Consider the following 25,533-nt stretch of genomic DNA (forward strand, 5'->3'; position numbering starts at 1 on the left):
GGAAGAGAAAATGATCAGGCGCTACTTTCATATTCGCGCCTAAACCTTAGAGCCTGAATGCCGGTACGACGCCAAGGATTTCGAGGTTGTTTTTTTTTTTTATCTTCAATACTTGGGCCACATTGGCTCAACAAAATTTCAAGAAGCTTGCCACGTTAAATGTGTGCCCCCCTTACAACACATTTTCATTCGTTTTTACCAGTAAAGTATAGGCCGTAGAGTTTTGAAGTTTTAAGCCATTTCGTTATTGGTCGGGATTTCTTTTTTTTCTTCATCATGCATGCGGTTCTGGTTCCGATACTGTTTACACCAATCTGATTAGTCCTGATTACCTCATCAAACCTCTTACAGCGAACTTGAATATGGTAAGGTTTCCGTGTATTTTTCCTGTGCGTCAACAAAAAAAAAAACGTATGTGCCACACAACTTGCGCAAACACCACACCACTCACCATCGGTCCACTAAAAAACGAAGAAATGAACACACGGGCGGCAAACGACAATTAAGATCGTGCAGTATGAGCCAGTTTTCCTAGTCTTCAAGAACAGCAAGATTGTGCACGAAACGCCAAGCGCATGCGGCAAGCCGGACAAAGCGACGCATGTCGCGAAGCGGAGAACGCGGCAAGACGACGCAAGTACCACTCCGCTCAAAGGGACTTTCTGGACACGTTTCTCATTTAGTTTCAGGGTGGGTGATCGGCTATTGTGCGAAGTTCCGTGTCATCTCTGTGCCGTAGGCTAAAGAGCTTCGTTGGTCACCAACCTTCACAAAGTGGTATGGCTGACAGTCTCTTTTTCTGGTCTGCTCAACTGAACTGTAGAAGTGTCGAGACACGGACCAAGTTGGTATACACCAATAATAACAGCGCAAAAAATGACGGGACAAAGGAACAGAAGCTTGCAGCACTCGTCGTTTTCTGCGCTGTTATGAACTGCTGAATTGTTCGGCTTTGTTTGATTAGCTTTTCATAGCACGAGTTCCGCTCAACATCTTTTAAGGTACAAACTTGAAAGGTTTTCACTCGTCTTATGATAAGGCTACTGCAGTTAGCGAGCTTGCACCAAAAAGAAAAACAAACATTACGAGCGGATGTGTTCCTGCTGACGTCCTTCGTGTTCTATCAAGGACCACGAAGTACGTAAAACATCTATTTTCGAGAAACATTTCGCACGCGAGTAAAGATTTAGAGACACGGCCGTGGCCACCTCTCGTTTCCGAATCCAAGGTGCAGCGGCAAGGTTTTTCAGTCTATTCTTGAGCTGGCTCAACCCCAGCTGTCTATTTCTGCTAAGAAGCCAGGGGCGCGGGTTGAAGAAAAAAAAATGCTGTGCAAGATGTTTTGCGTGTTGCCAGTTCAGCGCGTGAGTCCTGCCTGTTTGTAACCAATTTGTTTTTCAAGATTTTCCGGTAGAGGATCATTTAGTGAAGAACAGTGTGCAAAAATTTTGCGGCGTTTTTCGAGTTGTAGCGAGTAACCATGGAAAAGACACTCGCCCGGCACGAGTCATGAACCACCCCGAGGCTCCGGAATTTAAAGCGCACGGAATCATTAAGGCGAGAACCGCAAGTGCCTCATGAAACGCTGGCCTTGAAAAACGAGGCGTCCGATATAGAAAAGCACGTGACCCTATATACATTATTCATTCGTGTATAGATTTTGTTTTAACTACTGCATATATCTTAATTCCTGACCTAAAATATACGTACCATTTCCTAGCATTAGTTTTCCGAATTTGTCGGCAAAAATTAGTTGTTTTTTTAAGCGATCCATAAAACTGGCGAGACTAACGAATGATTGGCATTAGATAATCATAACGTCGCCACACCCACCATCATCACCATCGTCATCATCGAGTGAAGCACGAAAGTCGACACGAACCTTGCAAGAGAACACGGGGGAACAACTGCTTCCATCCAAATACGTGGCGACGACAGCATACGCTACTTTGACCATCGTAACATATTACAAGCGAAAAGGAACTGAGGGCATTGATCATTTTCAATATTAATGTGCGCACTCATGATAAAGACTCCTTTGTCAAACCGAAGTTGCCTAACATTGCTAATGTTGCCGTAGCCCTTGGCGAAGTCAGTCACTTTTTTTGAGAAACTCGGAGCCCTCGGAAATTTTAGGTCTTGTACGTGTATACATAAACGCACGCAGGTAAACGCATATAAACGCACGCATACAAACTCGCATACAAGAACACACGGGGACATACATAAAGGGGAGTCAGCCTCCAGCACCGCCCCCACCCCTGAAATAAATTTCTTGTTACGCCTCTGGTACACGTTTACTTTCGTCAGTCTTTCAGTATCCAGCCATGAACTACATTTAACGCCATCTTTTTGGTCTTTTCACAAAGTTCGTTTCTTTCTTACGCACTACGCGTCACATTTTCGTTGTGGGCCTGTTCGATTAACCGTCCCTGAGGGTACTTGACTTTCCTAGACTGTCTTGTACCTGGACTGTCCTAGGATTGTCCTGTCAGAGGAACGGATAAGAGGACACGGTCAATGTCACGTTGCAGTGACGGTGCAGGGAGAGAGTGCCAAAACTGAGTCACAAAACTCTTCATTCAGCAAACTCGTGTTCAGAAAAAGAACAAAAAAAAGAACGGTAGATATGTCACTCAAAACACAATAGCGGCGGAGAGCGTAGTCGTCGGGCGTCAAAATCCGACCTATTGGTGAAACGTGTCAGCCATTGATTGATACATGACTCATCGCACACGCCGGGCGTCATAGCCGGTGCTCAAGTACGTTCGAGCAGGTAACTCTCTATTGGCGTCGCGCGCGGAGTCTGGTCAGACAATGCGCTCGCGATACAATAGCTATACAATTAAGGGCATTACGGATACGCACAGGCGCGCCTCGCGTCAAGCGGTGACTTCGTGGCAGTAGTCAGACTAGTCAACAACAGTAATCGAAAGAAAGCTTAGCGATGTACAGTGGCCCTCAATTTCAGTTGCAACAGGGTGAACACGGTTGAAGGGGCCCCAACCCTATGCTGTAAGAAACTGTCTTTGCAAATATCAGTACTCGAAACAGTGTTTACGTCACTGACTGTTTTCTGCGTCGGCGCTACCGCGCAGTGTTGGCGCCGCTTTATATGGACATGTCGAGGGTTGCAGTCGGAACGCTCCCGTCACCTCCTGCAAGCCGGCCTTCGCTGCAGTGACGATTAGTTATGACCAATGGATACATGACAGCAGATTCCACAAGACACTGCTTCACTTTATACACAACACCGGCCTAACGACGCACATCTAATACACATATACACACAAAATAGTATGCCTTCACGCCAAGCCTATGTCGCAATGAAAAAAAAAAAAAAGACCACTGGCAGCATGTTGTATCTTATTGGATGCGACTGTACATACATGTGCCAGAACCTTTAGTTTTTTGTATCCACTAGACTAACCAGCATCAGTGTATTTCCCTCTGATTACAAGTTTCATGCTCAGCAGCGCGGTACCAGGGATTATATAGTCGGCGTGTAAGACCACTAGGTCCGAAAATACTTGGAATTTCCCAGCAATTTGCTAATGTGTTCGATAGAACGGCACAGTAAACGTTGCTAAGTCGTTTTAGAACCGGCCGGGAAATCGAAGTCGAAGGTTTCCTGCCGATGCAGCGGGAGGGGAAGGTGGCGGTGTCCCAGCTATATGTATGTTCGGGTGTATATAATAATAATAATAATAATAATAATAATAATAATAATAATAATAATAATAATAATAATAATAATAATAATAATAATAATAATAATAATAATAATAATTTAAGTTGATGGAGTGCAAGCCAATGAAAGCAACTATGCGCCTGACAAGATGCTCACCCCATATAGTATGCATATCAGGCAGAAGTGGGCGGTGACAACAAAAGACATTACACAACTGATTACAATAAGAGGCTCAAATTTCAATTACATACATATGCATATTACATACTGCATAGTGGTTACATGCATGGATAACGCATGTTACACACACACACATTCAAAACAGCATAAGGCGAAAATAGTCATAAATGAATTTTTTTTTCAACGAATGTTTCAATGAAAATGTGAAAAGAAAATACAAATACGTACATTCGAACTTATACATTTTTATGGGGGGGAGGGGGGTGAACACCACGGTCCCACTCGCCCCTCCCCCCGGACTACGCCAATGACGCTCATGAACACCGACGCGAAAGTATATGATCACCTGGAATACGTATTTCTAAGTATGCATACTATGAGCAACATCAGCGTCAATATTCCAAAATTAAGCACACGTCCATAACAGCCAGCTATATAAACAATTGCAAATGAAGCAGTCGACAGAAGACCGCCGCGGCGTATATGAAATCGGATAGCTCTAAGCACGTGCAATCAATAATGTCGCAATCAGCAAGAGCCAGCGCATGCAACCGCACGACGTCCACTTGCCTTGTCACGCTCAAGACGACGCTTGATGATCTTGGAACAGCAGACGTTGACGGCATCCCGGATGTGGCACGTGTTGAACTCCAGAAAGGGCCGGCTGTCAATCACCAACACCTGCGGGAAATAAGGGTCCCTGTTAGACCGAAATAAACGCCTAATATGTATATTAGGGGGGGTGTGTGTGAATATTTCAAACCACCTAATATTCGATTCGGACTGTTCGCTATACGATTCGATTCGCAAGGCAAATTAACAATACGAAACATTCGGACGCCACAAAACGTGATAACAAGTATTGAAATCAGCACAAAGAATTAAATACGTTTGGTAAGTTTCGCGAATTTATGCAAAAATAGACAAATTGGTTTCATTTGCGCTTCCAACGTGCTTTTGCCTGCCTCCGGGATCGTAGGCACTGGAAGGTTTCCGCAGCTCACTTGGTTTCGCAGTGCGTACGGGATCGGCACACCTTTGACCAACCGACGATGTCGTGTGATGACGCCATCAGTGACTTCACGTTACGTGACGTCACTATGACGTCACACATTCTGGAGACCTGTGACGTCGTCAGTGCGTAATATAATGGCGTCATTGCAGGCTGATTTTTCTTTTTTTTTGTATCACTCCTGTTGACGTACACGCCACCGACGGTCACTTTTGGACTTTTTTGAGGCATCTTAAGACTTTCGCCTAACTAATGATAAAGGCTTACGGCGCAGAAGAAGCACGGACAAAGGAAGAATGAAGTCAAAAGACAGGGACGGAGCAGTTCCCAGATAGCGCGCGAAACAATTGAGGCTAACTAGATTGCCAGGCTGGGTACACAGTTGATTGGCACACTGACATGTGTGCAAGCGCGCCAGCTGTTGCACTTACTGAAAAAGAATTTGAATTTTTGGTACCTTGGGCATAACCAACACACATAACCATTTGTGCAGTGTTATAGAAGGAACAAAATCTTTGTCTCACATGATGTAGGCTAATTAGTAGATATTTTTGTCATTTTTTTTCACACTTTTTCTTCCATTTTTTATGATGTCACGTCTCTTATATTCCGTTGCATATCTTCAATAAATTTCAATTGTAAGCCATCGCTTTGTCTGTTGTCTGCATTCTTCCTGTGATCGTTATTTTTCTGCGCCGTAAGCCTTTATCATGAGCCACCAACTTGCCCAAAGAATTACCCTCTAAGAATAATGGGGCACACCGATAACGCGCGTGCCGTTCGCGACCTGATAGCAGCGGGTGTGCAGCGTTAGAGAAAGGAAACGAACGTAAGAAAGATAAGGGTTATCATTTTGGGCCAAGATAAGCCCCAAAGGGGGTGAAAAATGTCTTTAGTGTGTGTTGTAGCACGATCAAAAGTAATTACCGGAGGCCGGATTTTTAGGCATTAAAAAAGCGCGTTTCAGGCGCCAAAAATAGGCAGGCAAAACATCGTTTTATGCCTCCAATATCGTAAGTATAGGCAAAATAAGTTTTCACATAAATCAAATAATTTCAAAGGAACACACGCGCGACTTCTCTTTACGACAGGAAAACAAAAAAAAATGTTATTGTTTGAGGTGGTACACAGACACCAACGGTTGAACGTAGCCGTGCAATTGTCCTTAGTCACGCACGCTTTGCAGAATACGTTCTCTCCGCTTATTCTGTGCATCGCGAGTAAAGTGTCCACTGTCGAAACAACACACAGCTCTGTGCATTTCTTTTCGGGATGACTGAGAAGGGCAGAGCAGGAGGATACATCCAGATCGCTGAAATACCAGAAGGAGGGTATCCTTCATATTGGCCGGGTCGAATCGCGTAGAACCAATTCCTCCCCTGCCGGTGAACAGCATTAAAAATTTAATTGCAAACTAAACAACACCCGCGCGCACATCAAATCTTTCTTTCTTCATTGGCTCTTCACTCTTCCCTGAAGGCTCTCCGGAATTTCGCATTCGCCAACTGCTCGCGTCATGTGATCGCGATGGCGTATGATCGTCGGCGCGTCCCATTTCACTGCTGCTAACATTTGTTTCCGGAATTTGGCTGAACTAGAAGACTAGGTTGAGCCCCATAGAGTTCTGAACAGTCAAAGTTGCGCGGTAACATGTATAACACGCTCAAACTGCACCAGGAAGCGAAACTTTAGGTTAAATAGTGTTCATATAGGCGCTGGCTTTGAAAATAAGTACTTATAGGCACATAGGCACGGACGCAAAACATAGGAATTTATAGGCACTATAAAAATACTAAAGCCCTCCTAGCCTGTAATTCATGATCACGTATCAAAGTGGAGCGATAGGAGCGTGAGGAACAAAATAGGCATTTTCTAAAAATCCGCTCTAGTAATTACCACTCTTAATGAACTACTAATTGGAGTACTATATGCTGTCTCTAGGAGGAACATGAATCGTGAGCGGTTCTTCGTTTTTTTTTTTCTTGCTATAACATATTTGAAGAAACGGAAATGATAAGTTGCGTGAACAAGAAATGATGTCTCACATTGGTAAATACGATAGTACCGGGCAATCGGTACGAAATAGAATCTTACGAATGACAAGGATTCCTGGTGCTGTGGTTACCTTCACTGCAATTCAGTACGAATGAAACAGCTACCAAACATCACCAACCTCGTCGACTTCAACGACAATATACATCACACACAGGCCAGCGCATGTGATACATAGGGTTAGTAAAGAACAGGAATGGTGGTTGGGGCGTTAAAGGAGTACCGACAATCATTTTGAAAGCTGACTTTACTACTCCATACAAATTTCATGTATACAGGGACTGCTCAGGGCAAGCGTGAAGCACAGTAAATACTAATACGGTATTTTATTTTGACGTTAAAGTCGACTTTCGCATGGCGCACATACTGGCGTCGACATTATCGTGACGTCCGACCACAGTGCTCATCAGATTTCCTGAAGACTCGTACTGAACTTAAAAGTCATGAAAAATGCTTCTACACCCGAATCAAACAAATATGTTCCCCGAACAAGGTCGCCATACGATAACCAAAGCCTTTGTTTCAGTTCGCCGTACACACTAAATCGTCACGGTATAAACAATCCAAATATTTTTACAGCCTCTTTGAAGAACTTCAAGTCATACGTTATTAAAGTACCTCAGTCTTCGTTTTCTTTTTCTTTTTGCCCAGATGAAGCTTCACATTTGTTTTCGGCTAGCAAGCCTTGCATGCCGTTACACGGCCGTTCACTGTTTTCTGTTTTCATTTTCTGGCCGTTCACGGCCGTTCACTGTTTTCTGGTTTTCATTGTTTTCACTAGCACAAATTTTCGATGTTTTCGATTTCGCCACTTTGCAGTACACGTATGTGTTGTCTGTGAATGTGCACATATGTTTCTGCTGCTCTGTCTGTCTTTTTTGCTACATTAAGCCTCGCGCACTTCTCAAGCTACCATTATAGCTTTTCCCTCGAGGCCCATTTCCTGTATTTGCTGGAATACACATTCATTCATTCATTCATTCATTCATTCATTCATTCATTCATTCATTCATTCATTCATTCATTCATTCATTCATTCATTCAGTGTCCAGTCTGGTGACTTCACGCATCAGTATGGCTTGTTGCAATGACGTCAGGTACCAAAACGTTCAAGATGGCTCCTTGTGCGTCCCCAACGGAACCAGGGAAAGGAGCGGCCGTGGAAACGTCACGTTATGTTGCGCGATCACGTGACGAGAAGCTCATAGCGAGTGATGCCGTAAGGGTACAGTAGAAACCGAAACTACCTATTAAAACACGCTGCAATTACTTTTTCAGGGTGCGTTCACGCGTACCAGCACATTTTATATGCTCTTGAGGGCTTGTAGACCTTCAGTATTAAAGGGGCACGAAAGAGAAAATCTAATTTTCTCGTATTACTAAATTACGATTTCACAAAACTAAAAACACCACTCTTACCGCGAGAAAACGCTTGGAAAGCTAGATAATAATAATATCTGGGGTTTAACGTCCCAAAACCACGATATGATTATGAGAGACGCCGTAGTGGAGGGCTCCGGAAATTTCGACCACCTGGGGTTCTTTAACGTGCACCTAAATCTAAGTACACGGGCCTCAAACATTTTCGCCTCCATCGAAAATGCAGCCGCCGCGGCCGGGATTCGATCCCGCGACCTTTGGGTCAGCAGTCGAGCGCCATAACCGTGGCGGCACGCTTGGAAAGCTAGAAAACGCGCTAAAACAAAATACGGGTGGCGACGCCACCTTGATGTTCCCACACCAGCTCGACGTGACGTTATAGACTGATGGCGTCTGCTAGGCCCTTGGTAATCGTAGATCGGCAAAGGTTGTTTACATTGTGTTCCGAGGGACCCAAACTCCTAACATAGCGAGTTTCAGAAAACTTTATTGAACGAATGTGGCTAAAAACGCTAGAAGGCTTTGAAATTCTTGACGTCGTACTGAGGTTCACGTGCTGAAGTGAGGCGCAAAATTCGAAAATGAAGCTTACTTTCATTTCTTCTTTTAATAACTGTTCTATGATGCCGAAATTAATCACAATAGTGTTCTGAGATAATTTATTTGTCTACTGTGAATCAGTGTTTTATTTTAGTGTTCCTTTAGGAACCTGGCGTTGCAAACCAACATGCGGACAGAACGCAAACAGCTGGAATACGCTTACACGAAAGAGCACGTGAGAAATGATTGGAAGTCTCACCTGTGCAGGGTCCGTGCGCAGCCGGCCGGCCAGCTGGGCAGCCCCGACCACGGAAATACGCTGGTCGGCCATGACGTCGCCTCCCGCTGCTCAGGCAGCCACCGCCAGGTGCCGCCGCCTGCCGCCACACCATCGCGTACCAAGACTGCACATACGAGGAAAGAGAACAGAGGGCACGTCAAACACCTTATTCGTAATACAGTGAAAAAGTTTCAGGATTGGTTAGGCATGCTCGACTGTAGCACAAAATAGATTTCCTGAGAAGGGGGATAGAAAAAAGAAGAAAGTGTCTTTTTCTCTTTATTATCCCCCTTTTCACGAAATGTACTTTACAACACAGTCAAGCATACCTAAGCAATATAAGCACCAAGTCCCGAAAAAGAAGTACTTTGTGAAAAAATTTAGGAGCCCTTGCCCTATCGGGAAAATGGGGGCACGTAAAGCTTGGCGTGTGCGTAGCTGACCTATTTCTCTTTCTTCCTTCCTTCATTCATTCATTCATTCATTCATTCCTCCTTCCCTCCCTTTCTATCGCGTTCCGCAATATGCTCCCTCTTAACCGTTTCCTTCTTTCACGCTGGGAACTGGGCATTCATCCACGTGCTTAGCAGCGCGACACTTCAGTTGCTACAGGCAACAAAGACGGTAATGCGTTCATATCCAGGCAACAATGAAATGTGGCAACGTGAACTGACAGGTCACCTCGGTAAAAGATCTGTTTGCCACATCAGACACGGCTTATCGCTGACAAGCCACCGATATAGAGGGCATCAATTACTGAAGAACGGAGCATACGAATACGCGCGCGACCGGAGCACTTTCGACGGACTCATTGTATGCACCCGTACTCCTGAGCACTCGCGGGCGTTGGCTTTTGTTTCTTTTTTTTTTTTTTGCTTGCGGTCACCCCTATAACGCCAATTTGCGAGTCGTGAAAGCTTCGCCTGAAGTTATAATGTGAGGTTTCAGGCGCCAAAATTACAACACGATCATGATGCACGACGCAGTGAAAGTGGTGAAAGACTCTGGATTAATTCTGAATTACCTGGGTTCCTTTAGCGCGCATCTAAGTAGACTGGTGTTCTCGCCTTTCGCTTCCATCGAAATTTGACAGCCTTTGCCGAAAATCGAACCTAAGTCCTCGACCTCAGCATGTGCAACACAGCCACTAAGCTAAGTGGGCGGGCTGAAACCGAAGACGCCTGCTTTAGATCCAGCTATCAGGTCTGGATCCTCTTAGAGGGCACAAGCTAACTTGGTATAGGGCGCCACACTGGAGCTTTAGAATTGGGCTCGCGGGATTTGCTTTGCTTGGGTACCCACGCTGTTCCCGAAATATAACCTGAGCAACCGTGAGGTTAGTGTATGACGCATGCGCAGAGGCGGCAAACGCTAACGCAAATCTTCGGTTACCCTATTCTAAAACTGCCTATTGTCGAATTCGTCATCTTGTTGGCTCTATTTGGCTCAGAGGACTGTTACGTCATCTCTGATCTGGCTGCAGTTGCCACCATTACAAAACATTAGAACACGTGCGTAAGAGAACAACTTCCAGAATGGTAATTCCGAATAGAGCGAAAAGCAAAAGAAATCTTGAATCAGAATATAAAATTGGGGGAGATGGATTACGTTAAAGAATATCAAGACGAGAATAATAATCCCGGAAACGCGCAACAGGCGTGCAATCGCATGCGTCTGAATAGCAGGCGGCACACACAAAGAGTTTCTTTATATTTCGCATACTTTATTCGCCTTCATTCGACAGCAACTGCTCCGTACTGCCTATCGGCGCCCTGCATAGCGCTGCAGCCACGCAAAAGCCATCTGCGTCATCTCTCACACACAGCGTCGGACGCGTTCGGCAGATTTGAGAACAATGCTCTTTCCGTCGCGACGCTCACGTGTGCGGCGCGTGCGTTTCTCTTTCGCAGCTAAACAATTCGTATGCTACCATGACTCATCACGGCCTCCATACCGTGCACAATGGCAGTTTTAGTTTTCTCTGTGAACACATTATATACCGGCCAGTCGCACAGGATGTGGTGTAGCGTCTCCTCGCAGTCGCTGGCGTCCGTTCTAGCGCACCTTGACAGTAGACAAATGTCTCTTGAAACAATTCTTGCACGTCGTCAACAGAAGACATCGCGGCTGAAGGCGACGAAGGCACTGCTGAGGTCTTTAAGAGAAACAGACTTGGACAAGCGGCGGTGACAGTAATGTCGCGTACTACGCAAGAGTGACCGACCGTGACTGAGTCTGTGTGTGCTGTGTCATGTGCCATCTTTCTTTCTTTCCTCTCCATCTTTCAATCTCCCACACCCTGTTCCCATATGTAGGGCAGCAAAGCGGTTTTCCTAAACTGGTTAACCTACCTACTTTTGCTTCTCTACTATTTCTTCTCTTGGTTTTCTCTACGACCCCGACCGCGCCGGTTCCGGGCAACGGCTGATGACAACGAGCTTGCGGAGAACAGGGACGCGCCTGCCACGTGCAACGAAGTAACGAAATATTTTTACCTCGCGCGAAGAGTACCCACTCCCTCCCCCCAAACTTAATAGGCCTCAGGCCCTTACGCTCAGACTACTACGGAGACGTACCCTAATCCGAGCTCCCTACACGCAATTTATCCCGCGGTGTTCCCCAGTGACGCTTGCCCCGCATGCGGGGACGTAGCCGCGCTATAGGGCATGTGCTCTGGGTGCTTCGGCCAGGTGGGAGGCGGCCCTCCGCAGCTCCCTCCTGGCTGACCAGCTCCGAGCCGTCCAGCAGGCCCGCGGAGCGGCCGGCAGGCTTGGCCTGACGGTCCCGACGCGGCAGTCGCCCGCTCAATAAAGTTTGCAACCAACCACCCGTCTCCTGCAGCCAGTGTGTGGCCGTAAACAGTATTTTTCAAGCGAAGCTTGTGTGTTACAGATTTCGGTGGCGGCGTTGTCGTACGCGAAAAGACCGGCGCCGACGAGTGCGAATAAATGCGCCCCACGAAGGTGCGTCGGTCACGTGCGTATATTTGCACGTGCAGTTTTCCAATAATTGATGCTCTCTCGATCCTGGGCTTGTCAGCGATAAGCCGCTTCTGACACGGCAGTCTGATTTTTTTCATCGTGGTCACGTGTCATTCCACGTCGTCACATCTTATCGAAGCCTAGTTATGAACGCATGGCCATCGTTTGACTGTATATAGCAACTGAAATGTTGCGCTGCTAAGCATAATGACAAAGGTCCAACTCCCGGCATGGAGGAAGAAAACAGTTCGGAGGGAGCATTGCACAATGCGATAGAAAGAAAGGGAGAGAGAGAGAAAGGGAGAGAGAAGGAAAGAAAGAAAGAGAAAAGGAAAGAGAGAAAGAAAGAAAGCAAGAAAGAAAGAAAAAAGAAAGAGAGAAAAGGAAAGAAAGAAAGAAAGAAAGAAAGAGAGAAAGGGAAAGAAAGAAAAGGAAAGAGAGAAATAGTTGGTCAGGCGCACACATGCTTCGCTTGACCCCATTTTCCCGATAAAGCGAGGGCACCTTATTTTTTTTTAATATTGCGTAGTAATGTTTGAAGAGTCTGCTAGAAAATTCTGTCCGTCAGTGTCGAGAAAGGAAAATGTGTGCCGGCCTCGGTAAAAACCTTGGCTTGGCCCGCTATTACCCTCTCCCATTCAGGGATGACATGCGCCGTCGATATAATCCCATCGTGTGCGCACTTGACGGCGGCCGGCAGGTGTGGCCCGATAACGGCGCATGATTACGTGCGACACTTTAGCACCCGTAGACCCCGCTTATTCAATCAATACGGGGACCAAACGAGTACAAATGAAAACACGGGGAAGAAAAGGCATACGCAAGCGGGAAAGCAGAATGTACGTGAATGACAAAAATGTGAAATACAAGACTAGTCGTGCCCACGTGGATAACGTTGTCTCTAATAGCATACGCCTACCAAAGCATCACTAGCTCCACACCTCGTGTACAAAAAAAAAAGAAAGGGCGCGCCGTACAAAAGCAGCTAGAGGCAAGCTGAATGAACATAATCCTAAGTGAAAATCTGTCCATCATCCATAAATATATATATATATAAAATCAACCATAATCATGGGATGTGTTCCATCGCAATGGTGAGCCCGCCACACGGTGGTCTAGTGATCATGGTGCTCGTCTGTTGACCCAAAGGTCGCGGAAAGGAATCCCGGCCACGGCGGCCGCATTTTTGATGGAGGCGAAAATGCTTCGAGGCCCGTGTACCAAGATTTGGCTGCCCGTTAAAAAACCCCAGGTGGACAAAATTTCCGGAGTCCACTGCAGCGTTCTTCGTAATCATATCGTGATTTCGTGACGTTAAACACCAACAATCAATCATATCGGTGAATACTGTAGTGGACATGGTGGAGGCATGATGGGTGATAATATGTTATCCTCCGAGCAAGTAAGCCACCTTTGCGTCTGCGTCCAGTTGGCTGCACTGAACACGGACTGAAAGAAACTTCCCGTATCGCCGTGCTTTCGTTTCCAGTGTTCGGCGCCGACTGTGGATTCAAAAGTCCGTTTGGTTTCTTCACTGTGCACTGGTGATGCCAGCTTGTTGCAGGGTGCCATTATGCAGCCAGCGCGCTGTCAGGGGCGCGTTCGGAAACAAGGTATACGTGCGTACGGACTACGTGTATATACGGGCGTGGGCTTGCTCCGTGCGTTCAACACACCCAGCAGCGCATACCGCACTTTGATCGTTTTTCTTGGCAGCGGAGCGCGAATCTGACGATTATAAACGTGCTCTCAAGTTGTATGACAGTTGTACGTCCACGGGAAGCACTGGCATAAATACGTTGACGACAACCGGCCGGTGGCATTGGTTTCCTGTTGTGTTTTCTCCGACCCTGCACACAGTGAAAGCACTAATGCAGCGCGAGGTTCTTGCAGTCCTTGCACGTCGTCTTGTGTTGGGAGTGACGCTTCGGCATAAGGTTGGTGTCACGGCAGCAGTGAAGAAAAGTACGCCTAAAAAGTATGGTTAGGGGAGGCAGCGCGACATGACGAAGACGAGCATACAAGCGCTAAACAGGCTCGTGGCACGGCAGTGAAGGTCGACCTGCGTCCGAGTGAAGCCACCTGGAACCCCTCGACCACTGCACATTCTCAGCCACTGCTGCTTCAAACGCTACTCAGTTCATCGCGGATGGGCACGGAGATCAAGCGATGGCCGACCAACGAAGGTGAATGATGATGATTCGCACTGCGTTGCCAGACCGACTTTTCTAAAGAGTCTATTAATGAAAAAAGAGCGGACGGTTTTCTTGTGAGCAGCTCGGATGGTTGCAGCAGCTCGCGGAGCAGATCTCAAGCTCGCGCTTCTTTCTGCGTGGCCTCGGAGATTCGCTTCGCTCAGAACACAACTGAACCCAAGGGCACACAAACGCCGCTACCAGACATCTAACTCAAGGATTAGGGTAGCCTCCAATTTCGTGCGGGTGTGTCAAAGGGGAGGTAAGGTGGAAATAAGCGAAAGTGGACGAAAAATGCGAAGACCGCGGGTTCAATCCCAAACGGGGGCGAGTTTCTTTTTTTTTCGACAACTCGAATAGACCAACAAACAGTCACTTTCTCTCGGTGCGCACGCAAACAATCACGCGAATGCAACTCAAGCGGGAAACGCAAGACGTGTAACCGACATGTATCACTTGCGGCGTGGTGAAACAAGTACATGTCCCAAGCTTTCTGCAGGTCACGGCCTGTCGTATCTGCATGCGCCAGCTGATGCCTCGACCAGCACGTTTCCGAGTATAAGGGTAGCGATGCGTCAGCTGTGCACACAGACTAACTGTGGCCCACGCCGTGTTTAACAAGAGTGCAGCTAGAGCAAACGAAGAGCGCCCCCCCCCCCCCTACTTTGTTTTGCAACAAGGCGCCGGAAGTGCTCCGATAAGCGGATCCCCCAACGGACAGCTGAGGCTGTCGGCGATAAGCGATGGTCGTCTGGCTGGCGCCGTGTCTCAGCGGACAGCAGCTGATAAGAGGCCCCGATATCGCAGCCTGGGCAGGACTCATTCGGCTGGCGAGGAGATAAAACTGACGAGGATTAGCCCGCCGGCTGTGCTTGCTTGCAACGAAGGCTTTCAACATTTTAACGCGGAGTCGACAGCAAAAGTCAAACGGGTCGCTCTATGAGAGAAGAAAGCTGAGTATTTGCACAGCCTCCGAACGAAATCTGATGTTCAGGTTGAATTATTAAGGCGAAAGCCTTAGAAGCCTCGTTAAACCCTAAAGGTGACCATCGGCGTCAACACGAAATATTACCAAAATCGTCATCGTGTGATGGCGTCATGACTTCGTAGATCAGAGTTTACGCCGTCATGCTTACATCACAAGACGTCGTCGCTTTGTCAAAGCTTGGTGGGCCGATTCAGCAGGCAGCGCAAAACCAGTGCTGGAAGCTTTCCAAGGAGGATCAAGAGAATAGGCTGAAGAAAGCGAAGAAGAAAAGATGATGGCTATCGCCTTACAGTCGTTGTAGATGAATGCACGAGGGACCGTGTGACGATTTTTTTATATTACCTCTCGAAAGTTCGTACACGAAATAACCATTTTCTGAACCCACAGCCAGATAGATGCTAGTGGATGCGAAGTTGCCAAGCTGCACTGAAGCGCCCCCCCCCCCCCCCCCCCATCCACTTCGTCCATTGGTCGAGTCCGAAATCCGAAAGAAATCGAAGTAACGACGTGCTTTATCACAGCGGCCTGCCTTTGGTCCAAGGCTTTCCGGAGACAAAGGCGGGAAGTAAGCAGTTCACGGAAGGCAGCGCCAGGGGTCCTGGACAACCATTATTGTCAATAACGATCATTGCCATATAACCCTGCATGCGCGTAGCTTAGATAATGACGGGACATGTCCGGCTTAGTAAAGGTATGGGGGCAGGTTTGGCCCACTTTGAAGCATTAAACGGGAGGGTGCCCTGCAACACCCCCCCCCCCCCGTCCGCACATCGTTCGAATAAGTAACTGTCAATCAGAGAGAAGACAGCTCAATGGAGATATACAACAGCAACGTGGATATATAACGGTGGCGTGACATTCGAAACAACGCACAGATCTTCAGCGCGGGAAACTATAGTGTCACGATCAAGTAATCTCTCCTGCCCTGTCAGTAAACGCTAACAAAAATGAAGATGCACGAGCGAGAAAAACGTACGTGTGTCACACACTAACTAAGAAATCGAAAATAGCTGAGAAAATTAAGCGTCACGTGAAATAGCAACTTAATCACGTAGAGGCAAGCGCTGGCGCATTAAAGGATAACTTACCGCACAACGTGTGGCATCGAACCTACATTCACCACATTACGCGTTCGTTATACTTCGTCGATTACGCTGAAATGTAGGACGGCTTTGCTAAACGCTACGGCTGCAATATGTTCAGAGGCGTTTTCTCGGATACATACCGCGTTCCATGAAGTTCCCAGGCTCAATGTAGAGGATCGGCCACACTTATAGCGGGAATCGTCGAATCAGTATTCACAAGTTCATTGCAGCTGGTGTTCAGCATAAAATTAGACAAAGCTGTTCCGTTCACTGACGTCAATACATACGTCATAGGAGACATTCCCACGCGAAGTAGGAAGCAACGCCGGAAGTTATACTAGCCTGAATAATAACCAGACACTTCCGGTAAATCTGGGCGACCCAGTAGACGAGATATAATGCTCACCAGCCTGCTCTCACAATGCATCCAATAATATGCGCTGGCGAAATTGCTACGGCACGCAGAATGCAGCATTTCGCGAAGCGTTTTAGCAACGATAGATAGAAGAAGAAAAAATTGAGAACCTTTCCACTACTGTAAAGATGGCAGCCAACGAAGCTGTGACTATGGCTGCTCTGGTATAGTGAATATTACCATAGTGAATTCATATGTTATCATTATTGACTTTATGGAGCGAATAAACCTATGTATACTCAAACATGTCCCCGTGTTTTTCTTGTGCATGACTCAAATTATCTAAACAACAGCGGCCAGCTGTCCCTGCTTATCAATACGTTTGAAGGCACGCACAGAAGCAGAAAAAGAAAAACAAAGCAAAGAAACACGCTCCGCAGCTGTCACTGCATTACCAGGCCATAACCTGAGTATCGTCAAATCATCCTTCACATAATGTTCCTCCTCAATACCACAATGTTGAGCCCGGCGCCGCCGTCAAACGCACGGCGCTAGTCAGATATTGGCAAGAAGCGTCAATGCATGGCCTCCCTGATCACGTGCACACAATAAAGTTTACTATTGATACCCTAGAGGGAACTCTGGCGCTAGTGTCTATGGGAGCTGCAACGCATTGCGCTTCAGCCAGTATGGAAATGATGGGTAGTACACAGATTTGCCGAAACTTCGTTCTTCCGGCTCCGTTTTGGCACCGCGTCGCCGGCATCCGCTTTGTCGCAAGACGAAGCTCAGCAAAAGTGAGCAGTTCCACATCACCATTTCAACCTTTTTAGGCTCACCAATTCAAATCTGGTCACGAAGTTCGCAACGGTGCATTCTTTTATCCGAAACGAACGCCAAAACACAGCAATAAACAAAGCCACCGGTGCGTTCGAAGCCGTAAGTACGAAGATTAGGCAAACGTGTGTACTACCCATCATTCCCATTGTGGCTGAACAGTCACAGCGCCAGAGTTCCCTCTAGGTAAATGTAGGAAACCATATATGATGCGCACCACCGTTGGCGCTCGCGAAATCACGGAGGCCGCCATTCCGAGCTGTGCGCTGTTTGAGATAAGCGGTATGTGCGTGTATAATAGGCAGTTTTAGTAAAGCGTACGCAAGGTTAGCGTATTTTTTTTTTTTGGGGGGGGGGGGGTACAATAGCCTATTACCGTCCTCAACGTGCGTACCCAAGAGCATGGCGCACGACGCATCCGCAGTGGCGACAAACGCTAACGCAAAGCTTTCCGTGCCCCATTCTAAAACTGCCGAATAATTGTGGTTTTACGCGCGGAAGCCACGATATGAGGCACGCAGTAGTGCAGCACTCAGGATTAATTTCGACCACCTGGGGTTCTTTCGTGTTCGCATAATCTAAGTATAGACGCGTGCCCTCGCATACTGCCCACATCGAAATGCGGGCGTCTTGGTCAGGAGTCGAACCCGCGCAGTCCAGCTTAACAGCGCGCCACCTTGCCAGCTATGTTGCCTACCACGGCGGGTCAGATAAATTATCTGACGCGGTGGTATAGTATAGTGGTTACGGTGTTCGGCTGCTGACCAAAAAGTCGCGGCTTCGATAGCGGCCGCACTTCGATGGAAGCAAAATGCTAGGGGCCCGTGTGCTTAGATTTAGGTGCACGTTAAAGAACCACAGGCGGTCGAAATTTCCGGACAGCTCCACTACTGCGTTTCTGATAATCCTATCGTGGCTTTGGGACGTAGAACCACTCTTTTGGGTGCGATAGAGACCACCGCCACACCAACAATTAGTATTGTTAGGGTTTGTCATGGGGGCGGGGCTAAGACCTTTTGTTGATTCCGCGGCGAGACATTCCAGTTCGACATCATATACGCTTATGCTTCTTATCCTTATTGGCGTTTGAAGGCAGGTGAACGTTGATGCTAAGAAAATAAAATCAATTTTCCGGGGTTTAACGCGCCAAAGCCACGACACGATAACGAGGCAGGCCGTAGTGGAGGGCTCTGGAATTTTGGACCAACCGGTGTTCCTTAACGTGCACTTACATCGCACAGTACACAGGCCCCTAGCGTTTCGCCTCTGTCAAAATGCGACCGCCGCGAGCGGGATCGAACCCGCGGCTTTCTGGTCCAGCAGCCGAGCGCCGTGACCGCTGTACCACCGCCGCGGACCGTCTTCGGTTCGTCAAATACGCCTACCGTCACACACGCGCCAATATATTACGAACGGATAGTGAATTAGCCTAACACCAATTATATTACCACAGAACGCATCAGTCGGCATAAGGCTCACCTTAATGATCCAGACATCTTGAAAACACGCTCCTCTAGTGAATCTGCCGACTGCCTCGCTCAGTCTGAGCGGCCTCAGAAGACTGGCCGCTTTGCCACGTGATTACGCCTCAACAGTATATCACTTTCATTCAGATCACGCGGGTCGAACATCTTTGTTCGTAACCCTCCCTCTCTTCTGATTTCTTTCACCAAGTAACGAACGAACGGAATCCGCTGTACCAACTGGTGCGGCTGTACGAAGCTCTATGATTGACACGATGAAACCCGAACTACACATCGCGTGACACCATGGATACGCCCAGACAGCGTTGTCGCCTCGGAGTGACAGAACACGCATCGGCGCATGCGCAGTTTATCTCGTCGCAAATACGGTGACGAACACCAGTGAAATGTGCAGCTTTATCGGACACGGTGACTCACGCATCTCGATGGCGGAGAAGTGTTTCCAGCGCGGCAGCTTCTATGCATCTGTTACGTTGTGACCGCCGTTCAATATACAGTTAGCCATAAACGCGGAAGATACGTACTACACATGCTCGGAGGGTGAGACTTCAAACTCGTCCGACTACTTTTACTAGTGCTAGTAACCTCGAGAATTTATCCTGTATTATGAAACGATCATCCTGCAGTCGAAATTGCACAGAGCTAGCCCCCCCCCACCCCCCCCCCCCCCCCGCCTCTTAGTTAACAAAAGAAGACACTCCGCTTCTGAAGTATTGGTGTGAAGTATCAAAGAAGCGCCGCGACTGCCGTTACCTAAGGGTGGCGCTTTCGTCCACTTTCTGCGTAGATAGAGAATACAGGCTTCAATGCAGAATGCACAAGGTCAGTCACAGACCGCCGAAAATTGTAAGCAACATTTATTTAAATGCAATGAAATCTATTATCGAGCTACTAGGTTATTGTTTGTCGCCGTCCTGTTTCAAAGGCGAATGCAAATGAAATGCCACCGCCATTATTGAATCATGGTGCGGGAGTGAGTGGGTGAACGCACGAGGGTGTTTAACGCGTCACGTTTGTAGTTCTGCAAAACGTCGCTCGAGGAAACTTACGGCGCCGTGATCGTTCGGTCACCACGGAAACGACGGGTTACTACATACATACAGTGCACAGATTTGTGTTCTAATCTTGCTGCGCCTGACGTTTCGCAGCATGGAGGGAGGAATAAGCAATGAACAGGGAGCGCTGCGTCACGTGGTCAGCCTTCGCATGCAACACAACCCGTCCGGATGGCCGAAGCACGACCGCCGATTGTATCTATACACGGTTACAGCCTGAGAAAAAAATCGCAGCTCCGCCCACACAGCCGCGGTGCCGATCTACATCCGTTATATATCTTGTAAATTTATGAATACGACGAATTTGCCCCCATCTATTCCTTGCTTGCTTTGTACGCCAACTGTCACACACTGACTGACTATCTCGACACGTGACCATTTGGTGCTTTCATGTTTTGCATGTCAAAATATACTGTTCGTATTGTGTGATTAATAGTAAGGATAAGAAAAATATGCTTCCATTATCCGTAGTATACTGTTCTCTGCATCTGTGTGCTGTCCTCGTTTAATTGTTTTTTGCGTGCGCCGGTATTGAGGCTTTAGGGCTGTTCCTGGTCGCGTTGACTAATTGATTGATTGATTGATTGATTGATTGATTGATTGATTGATTGATTGATTGATTGATTGATTTGAACAACAATTCTTCAAGAAGATGGACTATCACTAAGGTTCCCGCTGGTCACAAAACTTCCTGCCGTGTAGCAACGAATACACAGTGGCAATGCACTTCGCGACAGCTACTCGTGGCGTCAACTGGACACGTGATCTACAGGAGTACAAGGCGGCACTAATAGGTGACCTAGTCCACCCTGAAAACTTTCCGTTTCGGTTCGTCTATTTGCAGCGACAGACGCCAACTGAGTCAGCCGATAAGGACCGATACAATCCCAGTGTCCCTCTGTTACTGTGCAGTCTCACAGACAGAAACACGATATGATACAGTGGCAAACACCCCGAGGGTATAGGTGCAAGTACTTGGCCCTGTAAGCACGACATCAACGAATGTACAGCGAGTGAACACATGAGCAGCGGACAATAAAGAATCACAGCAGACAACAAACAGCACTGAAGGGAGAAAAAACGCCTAGTGGAAAAAGAGAATCAATGCACGCGCAGGCGTTCAGCCGTGAAAGTCGGACAACAACGAATGGGCGTTTTCTTGAATGAAAGGACGCAAGCGACAATAGTCTTGTTTTTGAAAGTGCGATTTTCGACGCCTGGCCGGTGTTCCCTCGCGACCTTCACGATCGAGCGAGCATGCCGTTTTGTGGTGGACAGATTTAATGCAAGACGTTTACATGGCACCTTCTACGGCCTGAAGCTCACGTACAAATTGATCGTCGCGATCAACCAGGCATCTCATCATTGAAAACTTTATTTCACAACAGGAGGATCGAAAGGTGGGCCAGTTGGTAATTCATTTTCTTCGTTCAGCGAACTGGGAGCGTGGAAAATACACAAAGGACGAAGCGAGGAACCACATAAGACGAGCGCTTATTTCACAAACTGTCTTTGGAATTAATTAATTGCAGTCTTGCAGAACCCACACGCTACTATCACATCATTAACAAATTGGTGAACTTCACAACTATCCATCGCTTCATCCGTCCATCTCGTCATTCATTGATACATCCGCCTATACCAATGTATATTTATCAGCCGCTGCGGTGGTCTAGTGGTCATTCGACTGCTGATACGAAGGTCATGGGTTCGAACCCAGCCGCGGCGGTCGCATTATGCCCGAGGCGCGTGTACTTAGATTCAGGTGCACGTTGAAGAACCCCAGGTGGATGAAAATCTTTCGAGCCCTCCACTACGGTGTGCCTCATAATCATATGGTGGTTTTAAGGCCAAAGCCTTTATTGTCTCATACTGGCGGTGCGTGTCGTCCGTCCGTGCCCTGGCCCGGTGCCGGCTGTGGCCTCTCCCCCTCACACTCTCTCAGCAATCACGTGATGGCTCAGCGGCGCATAGCAACAATTGCGCGTTACTACTTCCAACGCGCGTTGCGCAACTGTTGCCCAACGCGGCGGCGGCGTCCATCGGCGGCGTCCGTCCGTGCCCCCTCACTCTCTCTCAGCAATCACGTGATGGCACAGCGGCGCGCGCAGCAACGCTCCTTCGTCACACGTCTCGTCGCGGCAGTCGAGTTAGTCGGATGGCTCCCAATCGGCGCGGTGATGATTCCACGGCAAGCGGTTCGGAGAAGCGCCCCAAGAATGTGGATTCCGCCGACACCATGCCACAGTCAGTCGAATGGCCACAGGCTTTCGCCGAACACACTTTGGAATGTACAAAGTGTCCTTCAATTTTTGACACTTAAGAATACCAGATACTATTATTAACTATTTTTAAACTTAACAAAGACACAGACAGCATGGAAATGTGCAGCAAATAATCGAGAGTTGCAGAGATGCATTGGCGCGAGGTTGCAGCAGACGTCGCACGCAGTGAGGTTGCACATCGCAACCGAATTTCATAAGACGTAAATCACGTAGTGTATCGCTCGCAGAGGGCGGCCATCTTTGGCTGTGGGCCAGCGCTCGCCGCCCTTGTTCGCTCGCCAACATCCGTGACGTAAGTGGTGACCCACAGTCCCAGCTGTGCTGGTCGCTCCGGGAGGTTATATACGCGGAGGATATGTATGCTTGCTCAAACGAGGGTGCGAAAGCAAAATAATCGGGGCCCGTGAGAATATGTATATATTGCTCTATAACTGTTCGATCGTAAAATAAAAGAAAAAGAAATAACAAAATTAGGAGTCGTTTCCCTATCGGGAAAATGGGGGGCAAGCGAAGCTTGCCGCCTGCATGCCTCGCCTCCTATTTTTCCTTCTTTCTTTCTACAGCATTGCGCAATGCTCTCTCCAAACTTTTTCTCTCCTCCGTGCCAGGAAATGAACCTTCACCCACGTGCTTGGCAGCGCAACACTCCGGTTGCTACAGGCAGCAACGACGGACATGTGCGAAACGATGAAACGCACCGATGAAAGGCAAGAATGAAATATGGCAACGTGACATGACTCGTGAACTCGACGAAAGATGAGATGGCCGTATCAGAAGCGGCTGATCGTCGAACCCACGATCGAGAAAACATCGATAATTGGAAAACACCTGCCACGGTAGTCTAGTGGTTAAGGTGGTCGACTGCTGACCCGCAGGTCGCGGGATCGAATCCCGGCCGCGGCGGCCGCAGTTTTGATGAAGGCGAAAGTACTTGAGGCCCGTGTACTCAGATTTGGGTGCGCGTTAAAGAACCCCAGTGGTCAAAATTTCCGGAGCCCTCCACTACGGCGTTCCTCATAATCATGTCGTGGTTATGGGACGTTAAACCCCAATAATTATTACTATTATTATTAATTGGAAAATGGCGCATATGAATACGCGTGCGACTGGTGCCCCATCGAGGGCCGCATTTCTGTACACTTGCCCGGCGCCGGGATTTTCGCGAACTATGCCGCCGCCGCCACCGAAATCTGCACAACTCATAGAAGCTGCGCTTTAAAAAAAAGAGGCGGTCCTCATACTGGACACATCAACCAACGTAAAGTTGTGTGAAATCGCCCCCCCCCCCCCCTAGTCAAAAGCCTACAGATATTACGCTTACAAGTATGTCGCGCGCGTGCCAGCAGCGCATGCGCATTACGAACCGCTCACGGCATCGAGTACACAATGCTGAGAAAACGCGTACTCGATACCGGAGTTTTTTAACTTTCTCTGCACTAACCTGTTTATTATTACTGGTATTATTGTGTTCCTGGAGCCTCGTGCAAACGTTACGAATGAACGGTCATAGCCGAAGGAAAACTGCCGTCTTTTCGACACAGGAATAACCGCAGCCAAACCATATGTCAGGCATAGGGTTGCTTCCGCGGAGAAACTAGCAAATACGACAAAAAAGAAAGACGCCCTGCTCGTCGGAGGTCACGCTTCTTCGTGCACGTCTTTTCTTTTCCTCCTCGCTTGTCTGAGTCAGCTAAAAAGCCATCTTTTCGCGACGAAATATGGTCAGTGACGGCAGCTGTCAGCCGCGCTCGGATTGCCTCGTTCAAGGGCGACGCGCTTCCTGGGAGACTCCTCTCTTCCCTGGCACCAAAGCAAGACGGGCCCCGAAAGAAGACGGCTCAAAACAGCGGACCACCGCTTTTTCCGCCGCGGTACGGTTGTCAGGATTTCAGCAGCGACCAGGACCCGGAAGACAACCGCCAGTTTCGTTTCGGATATTCCACCGCGCAAATCATTGTACCGTACGTACGACCTCAAAAATAAACGAAAGACAAATTACAAAACCTATGCGAACCTAAAGTTACCGATAACCAATATTTATGGCACCTGTTTTTTTTTTTTTTTTTTTCAGCGCAACGGAAAGCTCACCGGTCAGAATGCCTTATGAGGGAATAGCAACGCGGAGAAACGCCGCGAAATATTTATAATCGGAATTTTTCGATCTGCGGCAACTGCGAAGTCGGACGCACGCATCACGTGCTGCAAACAGTGGGACGTGAGCGCGAGAACTGTTCGTGTTCATGCGCCGCGGTTTGCTGCGCATGCGTGCATTGCACCACGGCTCGACATGTTCCACTACAGTTGCTGCGAAGGCAGCGCCGCTTCTCAGCATCAACTCATTTTTACCTCGTAAGAAGCTGACAATAGAGTGCGGATGGATAACATACATACTCTCTTCTTGAGCACTAATGGTGCGCATGAAAGCATCAGACGATGTACAGTCGCGCTCAATACGACTTGAAACACGGGAGCGCGTGACCTCACGAGTTCAAGGAAAGCGCATGGCTTCAACTAGCCCTTATTTCCATAACTAAACGCTGTTATCTCACTTGATGATGAACCCAAATAATAAAAAATCATTAAGTTGTTGAAATGAATACAAGTTGAAGCCATGCGCAATCTTTGAACTCAAGAGGCCACACGCTCCCATGTTGCAAATTATATTGAGCGCGACTGTACAGCAAACGGAATAGTGCAGCATAAAGGCTCTTCCGCTAGGCTGCGTGACATACCGTTTCTTTTTTTCGTTACTCGTAGAAGCAATTTAAAATTATAAACGTAATCAAATTGCGAAAAGCATGCTTGCATCAGTAACTATAACTCACGGTGTTTTCATTTCCACCAGGACACTTTCACACGTTCCAACAAGTACGTCCACGGCGCATTGCTGGAGCCGGAAAATAATGAGAATGCATCAGAAGAGCGGAAAGCCGTGCCGTGGCAGTTCGGCGGAACACGGGAAAGGCATGTCGCGCGCATGAAAAGGCCATGTCCGTCACTGGAGGCAACCCGAAGTGGCCCAACGAGCTATAGTCACGTGACCCCAGCGGTACTCCTTTGTCGCGCGCTCGACAATGCCCACAGACTGACGCTGGTTTACTCCCGTGGGGTGCAATGACGGCGCCTTCGTCGG

General features: G+C 47.9%; 1 long non-coding RNA gene across 1 annotated transcript; it reads right to left on the reverse strand.

Moving 5' to 3' along the window:
- Nucleotides 1-4,433: 4,433 nt before the first annotated feature.
- LOC125759583 (uncharacterized) lies at nt 4,434-19,163 on the reverse strand. The gene is made up of 3 exons (XR_007417186.1): nt 19,056-19,163; nt 9,115-9,259; nt 4,434-4,552 (listed from the first exon to the last, which is right to left on the reverse strand). It is a non-coding gene; the product is annotated as an uncharacterized LOC125759583 (long non-coding RNA).
- Between the last annotated feature and the right edge of the window lie 6,370 nt (nt 19,164-25,533).

This window comes from Rhipicephalus sanguineus, chromosome 8 (genome assembly GCF_013339695.2).
Source record: "Rhipicephalus sanguineus isolate Rsan-2018 chromosome 8, BIME_Rsan_1.4, whole genome shotgun sequence".
Lineage (NCBI taxonomy): Eukaryota > Metazoa > Arthropoda > Arachnida > Ixodida > Ixodidae > Rhipicephalus > Rhipicephalus sanguineus.